The sequence below is a fragment of the Oreochromis niloticus genome, unplaced genomic scaffold, assembly GCF_001858045.2.
Source record: "Oreochromis niloticus isolate F11D_XX unplaced genomic scaffold, O_niloticus_UMD_NMBU tig00008043_pilon, whole genome shotgun sequence".
In the NCBI taxonomy this organism is placed as follows: domain Eukaryota; kingdom Metazoa; phylum Chordata; class Actinopteri; order Cichliformes; family Cichlidae; genus Oreochromis; species Oreochromis niloticus.
In genome coordinates, this window is record NW_020328927.1 from 3586 (window position 1) to 14572 (window position 10987).

Consider the following 10987-nt stretch of genomic DNA (forward strand, 5'->3'; position numbering starts at 1 on the left):
TCGGTCACCACGAACCGCATATTCGTCCCGTGGGTGAGTGCTTGCCGGCTACGAGACTTGTGTTGGGTTCGCAGGTGTTTACCGCGCGCTCCGATGTACAAGGGAAAGTAATGTCCCCCTCCCCGCTTTACGCTGTCTCTCCAACTGAGATGTTTCCAATTGCTGCTTGGGATAAGCTCCCTCCTTAGCTTCAACTCCTGTGAAATGTCTCTTAGTCACAACAAAACATTCCACATAGTGAGGCGAAACCCCTTTGACTCAGACCAAACCTCTCCCAACTCAGAGTGTACATGCCCTCAACCTTGGGCAAATTGTGTCCAACCCACAGTAGATTCCTCCCCAACTCATTCCTGTCCGACTCACAGCACTTTCTTCGCCGACCCACAGCACTTTCTTCGCCGACCCACAGCACTTTCTTCGCCGACCCACAGCACTTTCTCCGCCGACCCAGCACACTTCCTGTTCAACTCACAGCACTTTCTCCGCCGACCACAGCACTTTCTCCGCCGACCACACACTTCCGCAACCACAGCACTTTCTCCGCCGACCCAGCACTTCTCCGCCAACCACAGCACTTTCTCCGCCGACCCAGCACACTTCCTGTCAACTCACAGCACTTCTCCGCCGACCCACAGCACTTCTCCGCCGACCACAGCACCTTCTCCGCCGACCTACAGCACTTTCTCCGCCGACTCACAGCACTTTCTCCGCCGACTTCTTGCTTTGCTGACAACAGCTTTGTTGCCGGGGCAGAGTAAAAGTCACCAAGTTAGTGTGCCACTCCCAGACCACAACCCGCTGAACTAGGCCTCGTGCTGCTTGTAGTGTTTGCAATTTCTCAGTGCTAGCATTTAACTACGGCCTTTGTGAAGCATGGACGTCGACTGGATTTCCACATTACAAACGCGCGCAGCTCGCCTGCGTCTTAAAGTTGTGTATAGGGAAAGTGTAACCGGTGTGAAACATAGACTGGTCCACGTTGTCGCCGTACACGTGGAGAATGTTGCAGATCTCAAGGCCACGGGCCGTGGTTCGCAAAAGAAAGTGGCCAAACACAGAGCAGCTAAAGAGCTCTATGCGTTACTACAGGACAGGATCGACCGGCAAACGGCTTCCGAGGTCACCAAAAACAAACCTTTCCAAGAGCAAATCGACGACAACACACCCAAGTGTAGCAGCCCCTTCCATGAGTCCTCGGCACTTGATACTACACAAAAACAAACTGACCGACGAGCATCCGAGTGTGAAGGAAGTCAACCCGACCCCGACGACTGCACAGAGACACCTCGGTCACAAGAGCACTACCCTCAACAGTCTGAGAATCACATTGGACAACTGCAGGTGTGTCAGGTTGCTTGTGTATTTACACACACCGTTACAATTGCAAATATGCTATAACACATCGCCTCTTTCAACAGGAAATCTGCCAGCAGAACAAGTGGCCATTGCCCAAATACAACTTTGGCATTACAGAGGGCCTCGGTCGGTACGCATGTCAATGTGAACTTACTATACCCCTGGGCATCCACGCCGATGACGCTGACTTTGCAGTAGATGTCAAGACTGATCGCGTTCGTACACAACTACACGGTGGGCATGTGCACGGTGTGCGAGGTTGCATGTCACATCCATAATAACATAAATCGTGGTACTAGTGTAGTAATTCATGACTTTGTGTTTCATCGCTATAGGCACGGCAGACTCTAAAGGAGCGGCTAAACAAGCTTCGGCTGGAAACACTCTCCTTTGGCTTCGCGGGCACAAGCTCATCTAACAATCCAGCCGCATACACCATGTCGAATAACAGCACGGTGTGTACCCATCACCGGGATATGTGGTGTACATGGTCTATGATACTTGTAATGATGGTGTCTGTCCTACTTTTTGTGTATGGTGTGTACTGCATGTGTACGCTTTGTGTCGAAAGAAATAGACACAGGCGAATCATCAGGTTTCATAGCACTCGTATATAATTTGTGTGAGACATGAAATAAAGACAAACATTGTCACATTACATTGGTGCACGTCGTCTTATTTGCACACACTCATAATAAAGAATACACAAAAAGTACAAAGAAGGCTTGTTCCTCGTCCCCGGGCTCCTCACGCGGTTCTGCAGTGTCAGTCTTGGGCCGTCTGTGATGATGTTTCAGCAGTGATTCCTCTTGCTCGGTTACCACGGTCATAACCGATGGAGTCTGCGGCCCAACGACAACCGTGTGTCCACCGTCACAGCACTCATCGTCCATTGAACAGGTGGTGGGTTTGTACACGGCAGTGTACACTGCGGTGCCATCCCCAGGTTTGTAAATGTACGAAGAGGTTCGTCGTTCGTACAGTTTGTAGCTGATCAGTGCCAATCCCAAAACAATGAAAACCGGAGCCGCTATAACCGTGGCCTTAAGCCAGTCCTCGTTCTCCGTCCACCACCAATATGGGATATTGTCATTGTGACCGCTCATGGTTGGTCGTGTTAATGTGTGGTATTAGACAAAAATCACAGTCTTGCACAAGGAGCGTCAATGTGTATAAGAGCTTGTTTTTATTGAAAGCATCATTAGTAATGAGATGTATGCACAGATACACAGGAGCGGTACAACATACAATCAGTGGTGCCTTTTCACAAGTCCGACATTGTCTCATAATAGATCCGCAGATAGACCAGCAGATCCCTACGGCCCAAAAGGTTCAGGATTACAAACATGACACACTTGTAATATGTTTGCCAGTAGTTCACAATCTTGGGGGGCAGATCGTAGATGCTCTTGTTTTCCATCCAACCACGTGGAATGTGCCGACACTCGGGACTATCCAAAATGTCCCAAGTGAGAAGCATTTTAACCCTACGGATTTCACTGTCGCTGAGTTCACACAGCAACTGGCAAAGCATGTGCTTCTCGTGAACGTAGTCGATGTCTTCCAGAACCAGTTGGGTTGGACATGTCACATTGTAATGTTTGTCATATTTCAGCGCGTCGGCGTTCGCGGCTTGGAACAAAGCCTCGATTGTTTGTCTTGCCACATCGTTGCCTAAATGCTGACAAAGGAGTTCGATCAGACACTCCGGGTGCCCATCGGTCTTATCGTCGCATTTCTCCAAGGCGCGTTTGATCTCTTGACGCCGGGATTCGTCGACGAGCCCTGTGTCTTGGCTGAGCATTCCCACCAACCACCGAAAAGCGGACGGTGCTTTGTTCAGGTAATAAGATATACGGAAGTCCCATGATAGTTCCATCTCAGAATACGAGAAAATGCAGCCTGGCCCGTTGAGACACTATTTTCTTTCAAGAGCGACTGCTGTGAGGCTACACTGCATTCAGATGTAACATAAAGTCGCTTTGATCCGCCGACCTACAGCACGGGACCCGCCGACCTACAGCACGGGACCCGCCGACCTGCAGCACCGAGCTGTCCAGCACCGAGCTGTCCAGGCTACAGCAGTTGCTTGTTGTACAGACGACAGGAGACATGATGTTTTGTTGAAGTGCAGAGTAACTTTTTATTGATATCATTGTCATTTTATTTGTCTTGCCACAGGCAAACTCACCCGTATCTTTTGTAGATTACACTTGGATTTTTTTTCACAAAAGAAGACATAAGTGTATAAGCACCAAAAACTCCACAGGTGCCCTTCTTCAAACCAGAATGCACTATACATGCGTATAAAAACAAAACGATTACAATATGAGACCCAATACCAGTAACATGCGCGTTATGTTCAAACGCGTTAGGCACCAAGTGAGACACATTCCCTTGAGACACATTCCCTTCAGTGTAGCATTTACCTTCATCATTTATACCAGATACACATTGGTAAGAAAGACTTCATGGTTACAACACGTGTGCATGTATATCAAAAACCATATAAAAACATGAATACAAAAAAAGTACAGTGAGAAGACTTAGCTTCATGGTTTTACAACACTTCTGTTACACAGAAGTGTCAAGTGTATGCCCTGTGATCGTTAGCAGTAAAGTAAAGCTTCGGTTGTATTTCAAAACCCACGCCGTGGTGACATCCAAACTCTTGTCTGATGTCAATTTTGACACCCCCGTCTAAATCATTTGGAGGTTGGCTGAATAGTTGATCTGGGTATCTGTGGTCGATGGTGTAATGTAAGTCTGTCTGCGCTCTGCGTTGTGTGATCGCAGGCGAGAACACGGACGAGGCTAAACTTTTAGCTGCCAGCGTAGAGATGAAATGCGCAAAGGTTGTGCTCTCGGAAGGCATACAGTCCAACACAACGTCAACGACATCCGCATCACCTTTACCGTAGTGTACGCGGATCCATCTGTGTAGATAATATAGCATCGAGTTGAACCCATTAGACGACGTCAACGGGCGTACTCTCTGGTCCGTTCTGTCTGTGATAGGCAGAAGTTCTGCAAGCCAGTGTTGGTTTGCACTGAGCACCACATGGCCAGTATAGCCTGGTCGACAAATACAAAACAGCACCAGTGGAAATGCAGACCGCACATGTTCACATCGAACAGTCGTGGCGTGTACACATCGGGCGACAACATGAGTTGCGTGTTAGGCGTGTGGCAACCCACGGCGATGTGATCCCAAAAGCCCGGAATGTGTGGCATGCACACAAATCTGTAGGCCATCGCCTCCGGCATGGGCGAGTTCAGCCAGTACTTGAAAGCCATCTCGTCTTGGTTGTTGATTAATCTCTCGAAAGCTGGAAAGACAAAATGTTCAAGTGAGCGGTAGTGTGCTACTGTGAAACCATGCAGTGTGTGTGTGTGTGTGTGTGTGTGTGTGTGTGTGTGTGTGTGTGGAACCAACCATTTCTCAGTTCGTCCACAGTCGGAGCACTGGAGTGTAGATGCATGATTGTCTGCACGCCTTCGTCCCCGCCGGTCCTGAAAGCAGCCGTTTGATCTAGCTCTAGATCCCACTTCGCGTGTGCCACGCTAGCTAGCTGGTTGACAGTGACATTGACAATAGCTCGCCCGACGCACTTTGTGCACAACACACCCTTTGTGTTTCGTGTAGCACACAGAGCATATGACACACCCGCAGACACACTGCAGGGGTCTGTTTAGCTTAATCCCATAGTCGACACAGAGCACAGTGGCGTTGAACGGACATTCACACACTGTACATTTGACGGCTTTGGTAACTATTTCCAGTATAGACTGGAGTGCGTCGCGGTATTCTCCGTCATCTGGGTTTATGTGGAGTGTCGCCGGCTGCGGTGGGGCTACAGCTGGCTACTAACAGGCGACACGCGTTCGTAGGTATCTACTGCTGCGTGTACTAGCATCGTGTGTTCATTGGTATAGCTCAGCTCGACCGAGGCTGGCTTGGCTCCCACAGCGTGTATTGCGACGGTGTCATCTTTGCGATGTGAAACAGTAGAGTTGCTGTATCATCGGGGTGTTGTCGTTGTTGTTGTAGTACCATGGACAGGATCATGGACCGTGACAGTGTCTCCGTTATGTGATGATGTCGATGACAACACATTGTCGGGTACGTGTTGCTCATTGCTGCTTCTGTCGGTGTTGTCCGTCCACCTCTTGCCGGGACACACCCGAGGTCTTCGTCACGATTGAATGCGTTCACGTAATCTGCAGACTCCGGGCTGTCTCCATGTCTCCGAACCTAGTTTTACACGAACACAGTGTATGAATTAGGTGTGAGTATTAGAAAGAGGATTGATGTGAACCCACTATGTGCGAGCCTCGCCATGTAGCCAATATAGTACACTTACATTGTTACAGGAACCCCAGCTGTCTCCCTGCTTCTCGAGCTGCCTGTGAATCTTGGGCTTGTGCTGTGTTGTTGCATTGCACCTGATAAACGACGTCTGTTGCGCAGGGTCAGTGCATCTCTGTTCAGAAAGTAACTGACGTTTTCGTCGTATGCGGGGAGTGTGGTTGTCGGTGGGTTCTTTGTTACTGGTGGTTCGTCGTCGGCACTGTTGTTTTGGTATTTTGGCACCTCATCTTGCAGCTGTTCGCGGGCTCATCACTTGTGTCCTTTATAGTAGGGTTACACATGTTTCTTATATGGTGTAAGCTCACAGCCACGGAGTCAGCAAAGGGCAACTGTGAGCTTGTTTCGGAGGGATAGGGGCTCCGCTTCTCCAGGCTGGGCAATGGATATCAGATGCCGGCACGCGTTGCTTGCTTCGTTTGCTTCTGGGGACTCCGCTTCCCTAGGCTTGGCGGTGGAACGCAGATACGAACACGCTGCGCTGATTTTATTTAGGGCTACGACCTCGGGGTTTTGGATGGATACTTCAACTTGTACTGAGGCAACCCCCCGAGGTTTCATATCTTGCTCTTGGTTGTCGGGTAAAACATGAAGGTCTGGTGTTGTTTGTTGTGTATTAAGCATAGGTTTTTCACCATTGGTATTTCCTGACCTTCACGACACCAGGCTTGCGTTTCGTTGAGGGTTGTTCTCGCTGCCTGCCCGCGAGCCCTATGCTTGTGGTGCGGCGTTTGCATCGCCGTTCGAGGGCCAGGAGGGGTGGAACGGCTGTGCGTTTCACCTGATATCGCTGGAGATGTGACCTTAGTTTGGGTCGTGATGGCTGGCCGTATGCTCTGTTCTGAAGCGAGTGCACTGTTGCCGCTTTGAGGCTTGCGGTGGGTGTTGCGTTGATTAGACATTTGTTTGCGCGGCAAGACACCAACTTGCTCCTGCGTACTTCTACCAGATCCTTTTCCACCACCATGAACCTGTCTTGATGTTGTTGCCGTTGTTGTTGGCACGGTTGGTTGCTCCTGCGTACGTGTCCCAGATCCTTTTCCGCCACCATGAACCTGTCTTGATGTTGTTGCCTTGTTGTTGGCACGGTTGTTGCTCTGCGTACGTGTCCAGATCCTTTTCCACCACCATGAACCTGTCTTGATGTTGTTGCCGTTGTTGTTGTTGTTACCACGGTTGGATATCCTTTTCCACCACCATGAACCTGTCTCGATGTCGTTGCCACTGTTGGAGATGACCCTTGGCTGATGGCTGTAGTAGTAGCAGCAGGACTGGCCTGTTTCACGGAGGCTGCGCACGGGCTGTTTAATTTATGTTCTTCAGGTAATGCCACCTCGCCTTCCGAGTCCGATGAGTCCGATGCCGACGAAGCAGATGACGCCGTGCATGATCCAGATGAACTCGAGTCGGATGACCCGGAGTTACACGATTGTGTATGACTCGCACTGGAATCGGATGATGAAGCATCATCGGCATCGCCTTCTTGGTCTACTCGGTCGTTCATCAAAGAGTGTCTTTGGATCTCTGCGTTTCCTTCCTCCTGAGGCGCAGCTCCATTATACTCCGTGTTGTGTGTAAACCTAGTGTTGTTGTTGTCTTCGTCGGAGTCGTAGTCTTCGGAGTCAGGGGTGCGCGTGAGTTTAGCATTCCTCCATGGTCTTTTCACACTGCTCCTTTTTACTCGCGGTGGCGTTTGCTTCGGACTCGGCTGTCTCGATTGAGGTGGTTGTGTTGGCACAGTGTGTGAACTACAAGGCTGCTCTTGGTCGATAGCGCGGCGTCTGATGTCTTGTGCATCGAGCCCAGTAGACCTGAGAGGCGCGCGTTGTAAGGTGATGGGCTGTCGTTTAACCCGGGGAGGCTTTGGTTTGTCATGATGCGGTTGAGCAGCCTTAGCTGGTGGGTATGAGGTGTCCTTCTGCCTATTGCTCCGATTCCTGTCTTGTCCCGCGGGCTTATTGTTGAAGCGACTTGGTGTGAAATCCAGACGCTTGTGTTTATACCCAGTCCTAGAATTTGACATAGGTGTGGTATTGGTATCCCGGGACATAAGGCGCTCACGGCAATCGGCAGCTCCTCTGTCCAAACGAAGGCGTTTTGCTTGGGGGTGTTGCCCTTGGTATCTAGACGAAACCGTTTGGTTGCTGGCCACATTGGAGCGTCTCTGTTTAGCTGGGGTGTAGAATGGGCGTTCCTGCCGCGAATGGGTGATATTCACAGTTGTCGATTCTCTCAAACCTGGGCCCGTGGGACCGCACGGTCGGCTCACTTTGTTGTGTATGCGATGGCTCTTATTATTCTCGTATTCTCGTCGCCGCTGCACGTTCTGAAGCACAGAGGGTATTACTGGTGGCCGTAGGGATCCAGACCGTTCGCCGTCGTAGTCTTGACGCCATTGATATAGTGGATAGTACTCTGTCATGTTCCCCAGTGAAAACGAGCTGCAATCCTCTTGAGCACGGTGTGAGCAGATACGCTAAGCATCTGTATATATGCACAGAGAGCGAGAGATACAAGTCATGGATGGCACTCCTCCTTCCCTAATCCCGTGTACAGTTGAGAGGGCAACGCCTTTGTAAATCCAGAGAATACACAAGTCCAATTATCTTGTCCCTGGCACAGCACCACACAGCTTAGATTGATCTGGTGCTATTAGTCACAATGCACAAGTGTTACACCCTACCCTGAGACCGATATTCCATCACACTATGCAAACACACAAAGTGATTACTTGTGAAACATGTATTATGTTCACGCTTCACTAATGGCAAAGTGGCCGACCTGCAGCTCCGAGCCAGCCGACCTCAGCACCGGCCAGCCCGCCACCGAGCCAGCCGACCCAGCCCGCCAGCCGACCTGCAGCACCGAGCCAGCCGACCCGCCCAGCCGGACCCTGCAGCCAGCCAGCCGACCTGCAGCACCGAGGCCAGCCGACCTGCAGCACCAGGCCGCCGACCTGCAGCCAGCCAGCCGACCTGCAGCCCGACCAGCCGACCTGCAGCACCGCCACCGACCTGCAGCACCAGCCAGCCGACCTGCAGCCGAGCCACCGACCTGCAGCACCAGCCAGCCGACCTGCAGCACCGAGCCAGCCGACCTGCAGCTCCGAGCCAGCCGACCTGCACCCGGCCAGCCGACCTGCAGCACCAGCCAGCCGACCTGCAGCACCGAGCCAGCCGACCTGCAGCCCGAGCCAGCCGACCTGCAGCGACCGAGCCCAGCCGACCTGCAGCCCAGCCAGCCGACCTGCACCCGAGCCAGCCGACCTGCAGCTCCGAGCCAGCCGACCTGCAGCACCGAGCCAGCCGACCTGCAGCCCGAGCCAGCCGACCTGCAGCAGCCGAGCCAGCCGACCTGCAGCACCGAGCCAGCCGACCTGCCAGCGCCGCCAGCCAACCTGCACCCGAGCCACCGACCTGCAGCGCCAGCCACCTGCAGCTCCGAGCCAGCCAACCTGCACTCCGAGCCACCGACCTGCAGCGAAGCCAGCCGACTGCAGCTCCGAGCCAGCCGACCTGCAGCGCACAACGCCAGCCGACCTGCAGGTCGGGAGCCGCCGACCTATAGCGTAAAGCTAGCCGCCTCAGGCTGTAGATTTCTCTTCAACTGAGGTAGAGATAAACCCTTCCCAGCCGAGGCAAAACACTTCAGGGTCAACTGTGCTCTGGATACACAGGCTACCTAAGGATAAGTGTACAAGGTTTTGACTCGTACCACTCAACCAGATGGCACGATTACACTTACGGTAGCAGTTCTTGTGCTTGTCATCGCCGGAGCATGTGGCGGGATTGTCGACCGAGGATCTCTGCACGTCGCCATGCTCACAGGTCTGAACACACACCCTACCATACGACAGGTGACAGTGTACGATCCACAAAAGTTGATCACTAGGTGGCGTTTCGGATCTAGTCCTCCAAAATGCGAATGGAGGATGACAGCCTATATCATAGGCGATTACGCCGTGGACAAGACTCAGATGTCCATGCAATCTGACAACTGCTCAGAGTACACCACTCAGCACTGGTCGGGTACATTTCCCTGTGTATTCAACAGAGAAGATTTAACTACCACATGCAAAGGCCCTCTCCCCGTAGGAGCGGAAAATGGAACGTGGCTCTTAGGCTACACGATTGTCGATCCCGAAAACACCATGCTTCCACAGAAACCCCCACCGTTGAGTAGAAATGTCACGGCTACGCCTTTCAAAGCAGAGCCAACCCTACTAAGCCTGACGGGCTTAGGTTAGCTAAGCCATACAAATGTCGCGGAATACTCTGGGTCCGCGTGATCACATCCTCTGGGTACGGCAATACAGTGTACTTTATCCTAAATTCCAAAGATGTAATGTTTTGGTTGGATCTGGAGATAGACGTACCAGAAGTGGAAACGTACAGGGATGTCACGTATCTGGCACGCTTGCCTGCGGGTGATAGACTGATTGTGGACATGCACGCATCCTGGTACAACGTAAGCGTACAAGACCCATCGAGGCCGCGCCGACTACGACGACGACTACCTTTCCGAGGCCGACGCCCCGCCAAAACACACGGATAGAAAGAAACGTTCCCTGGGCTTGGCTATGTTAGAAACCGCATTTACTGTAGCCTTCCGCGGTTCAGACCTAGTTGGCAAAGTGGAAGAAGGAATGAATCGAACGAAAACCAGCTTGGCTGCACTTGCCAAGGACATAGCAGAAGTCAGCAGGGAACTTCGCGATATCATTGCACGCTACAAACTAGCCGCGACGACACAGAGACCGCTGCAGTGTCCCATGACGATCTAATCGGCAAATCGCCGTCCGACGCCCCGTCGAACACACGGTGCGCACCATTGTGAGTTACAGCAGAAACGATATAGAGTCTTCCAACGTTACCGTGGATGGCGAGGTATGCAGTTTACTTTACGCTGCGTCGTTAAAGAACAGCAGAGCTCGAACCCAGACTGTGTCCCGCGATCACTCTGACAAGTGCCTGTGCTATTATGAATGACATTGTGGCAGACGAAACACAGCTGCGGGACCTTGGCGGTAATCTCACGGCATTCAATCTCCGCGATTTGAATAGATGTGGGCATAAAGGACAGAACTACATTTGCACCACAGGCAACGTGCGTGGGACGAAAGGACTGCTTATCGACGTAAAATACAGAAGTCCCATGTTGAACTCCGACGATCCGGCGTGGATGGGAGTTACCATCGGACCTCTGTCGCGTTGCGCCGAGAGGGTTTACCAGCTGGCTGAATGTGAAACGCCCCAGCCGCCG

The 10987-nt window shown here is 51.9% G+C and overlaps 1 long non-coding RNA gene across 1 annotated transcript; it reads left to right on the forward strand.

The window, feature by feature from the left end:
- The first annotated feature begins 1029 nt into the window (after nt 1–1029).
- On the forward strand, nt 1030–1965 carry LOC112845600 (uncharacterized). The gene is made up of 3 exons (XR_003218459.1): nt 1030–1341; nt 1419–1590; nt 1692–1965. It is a non-coding gene; the product is annotated as an uncharacterized LOC112845600 (long non-coding RNA).
- Nucleotides 1966–10987: the final 9022 nt, after the last annotated feature.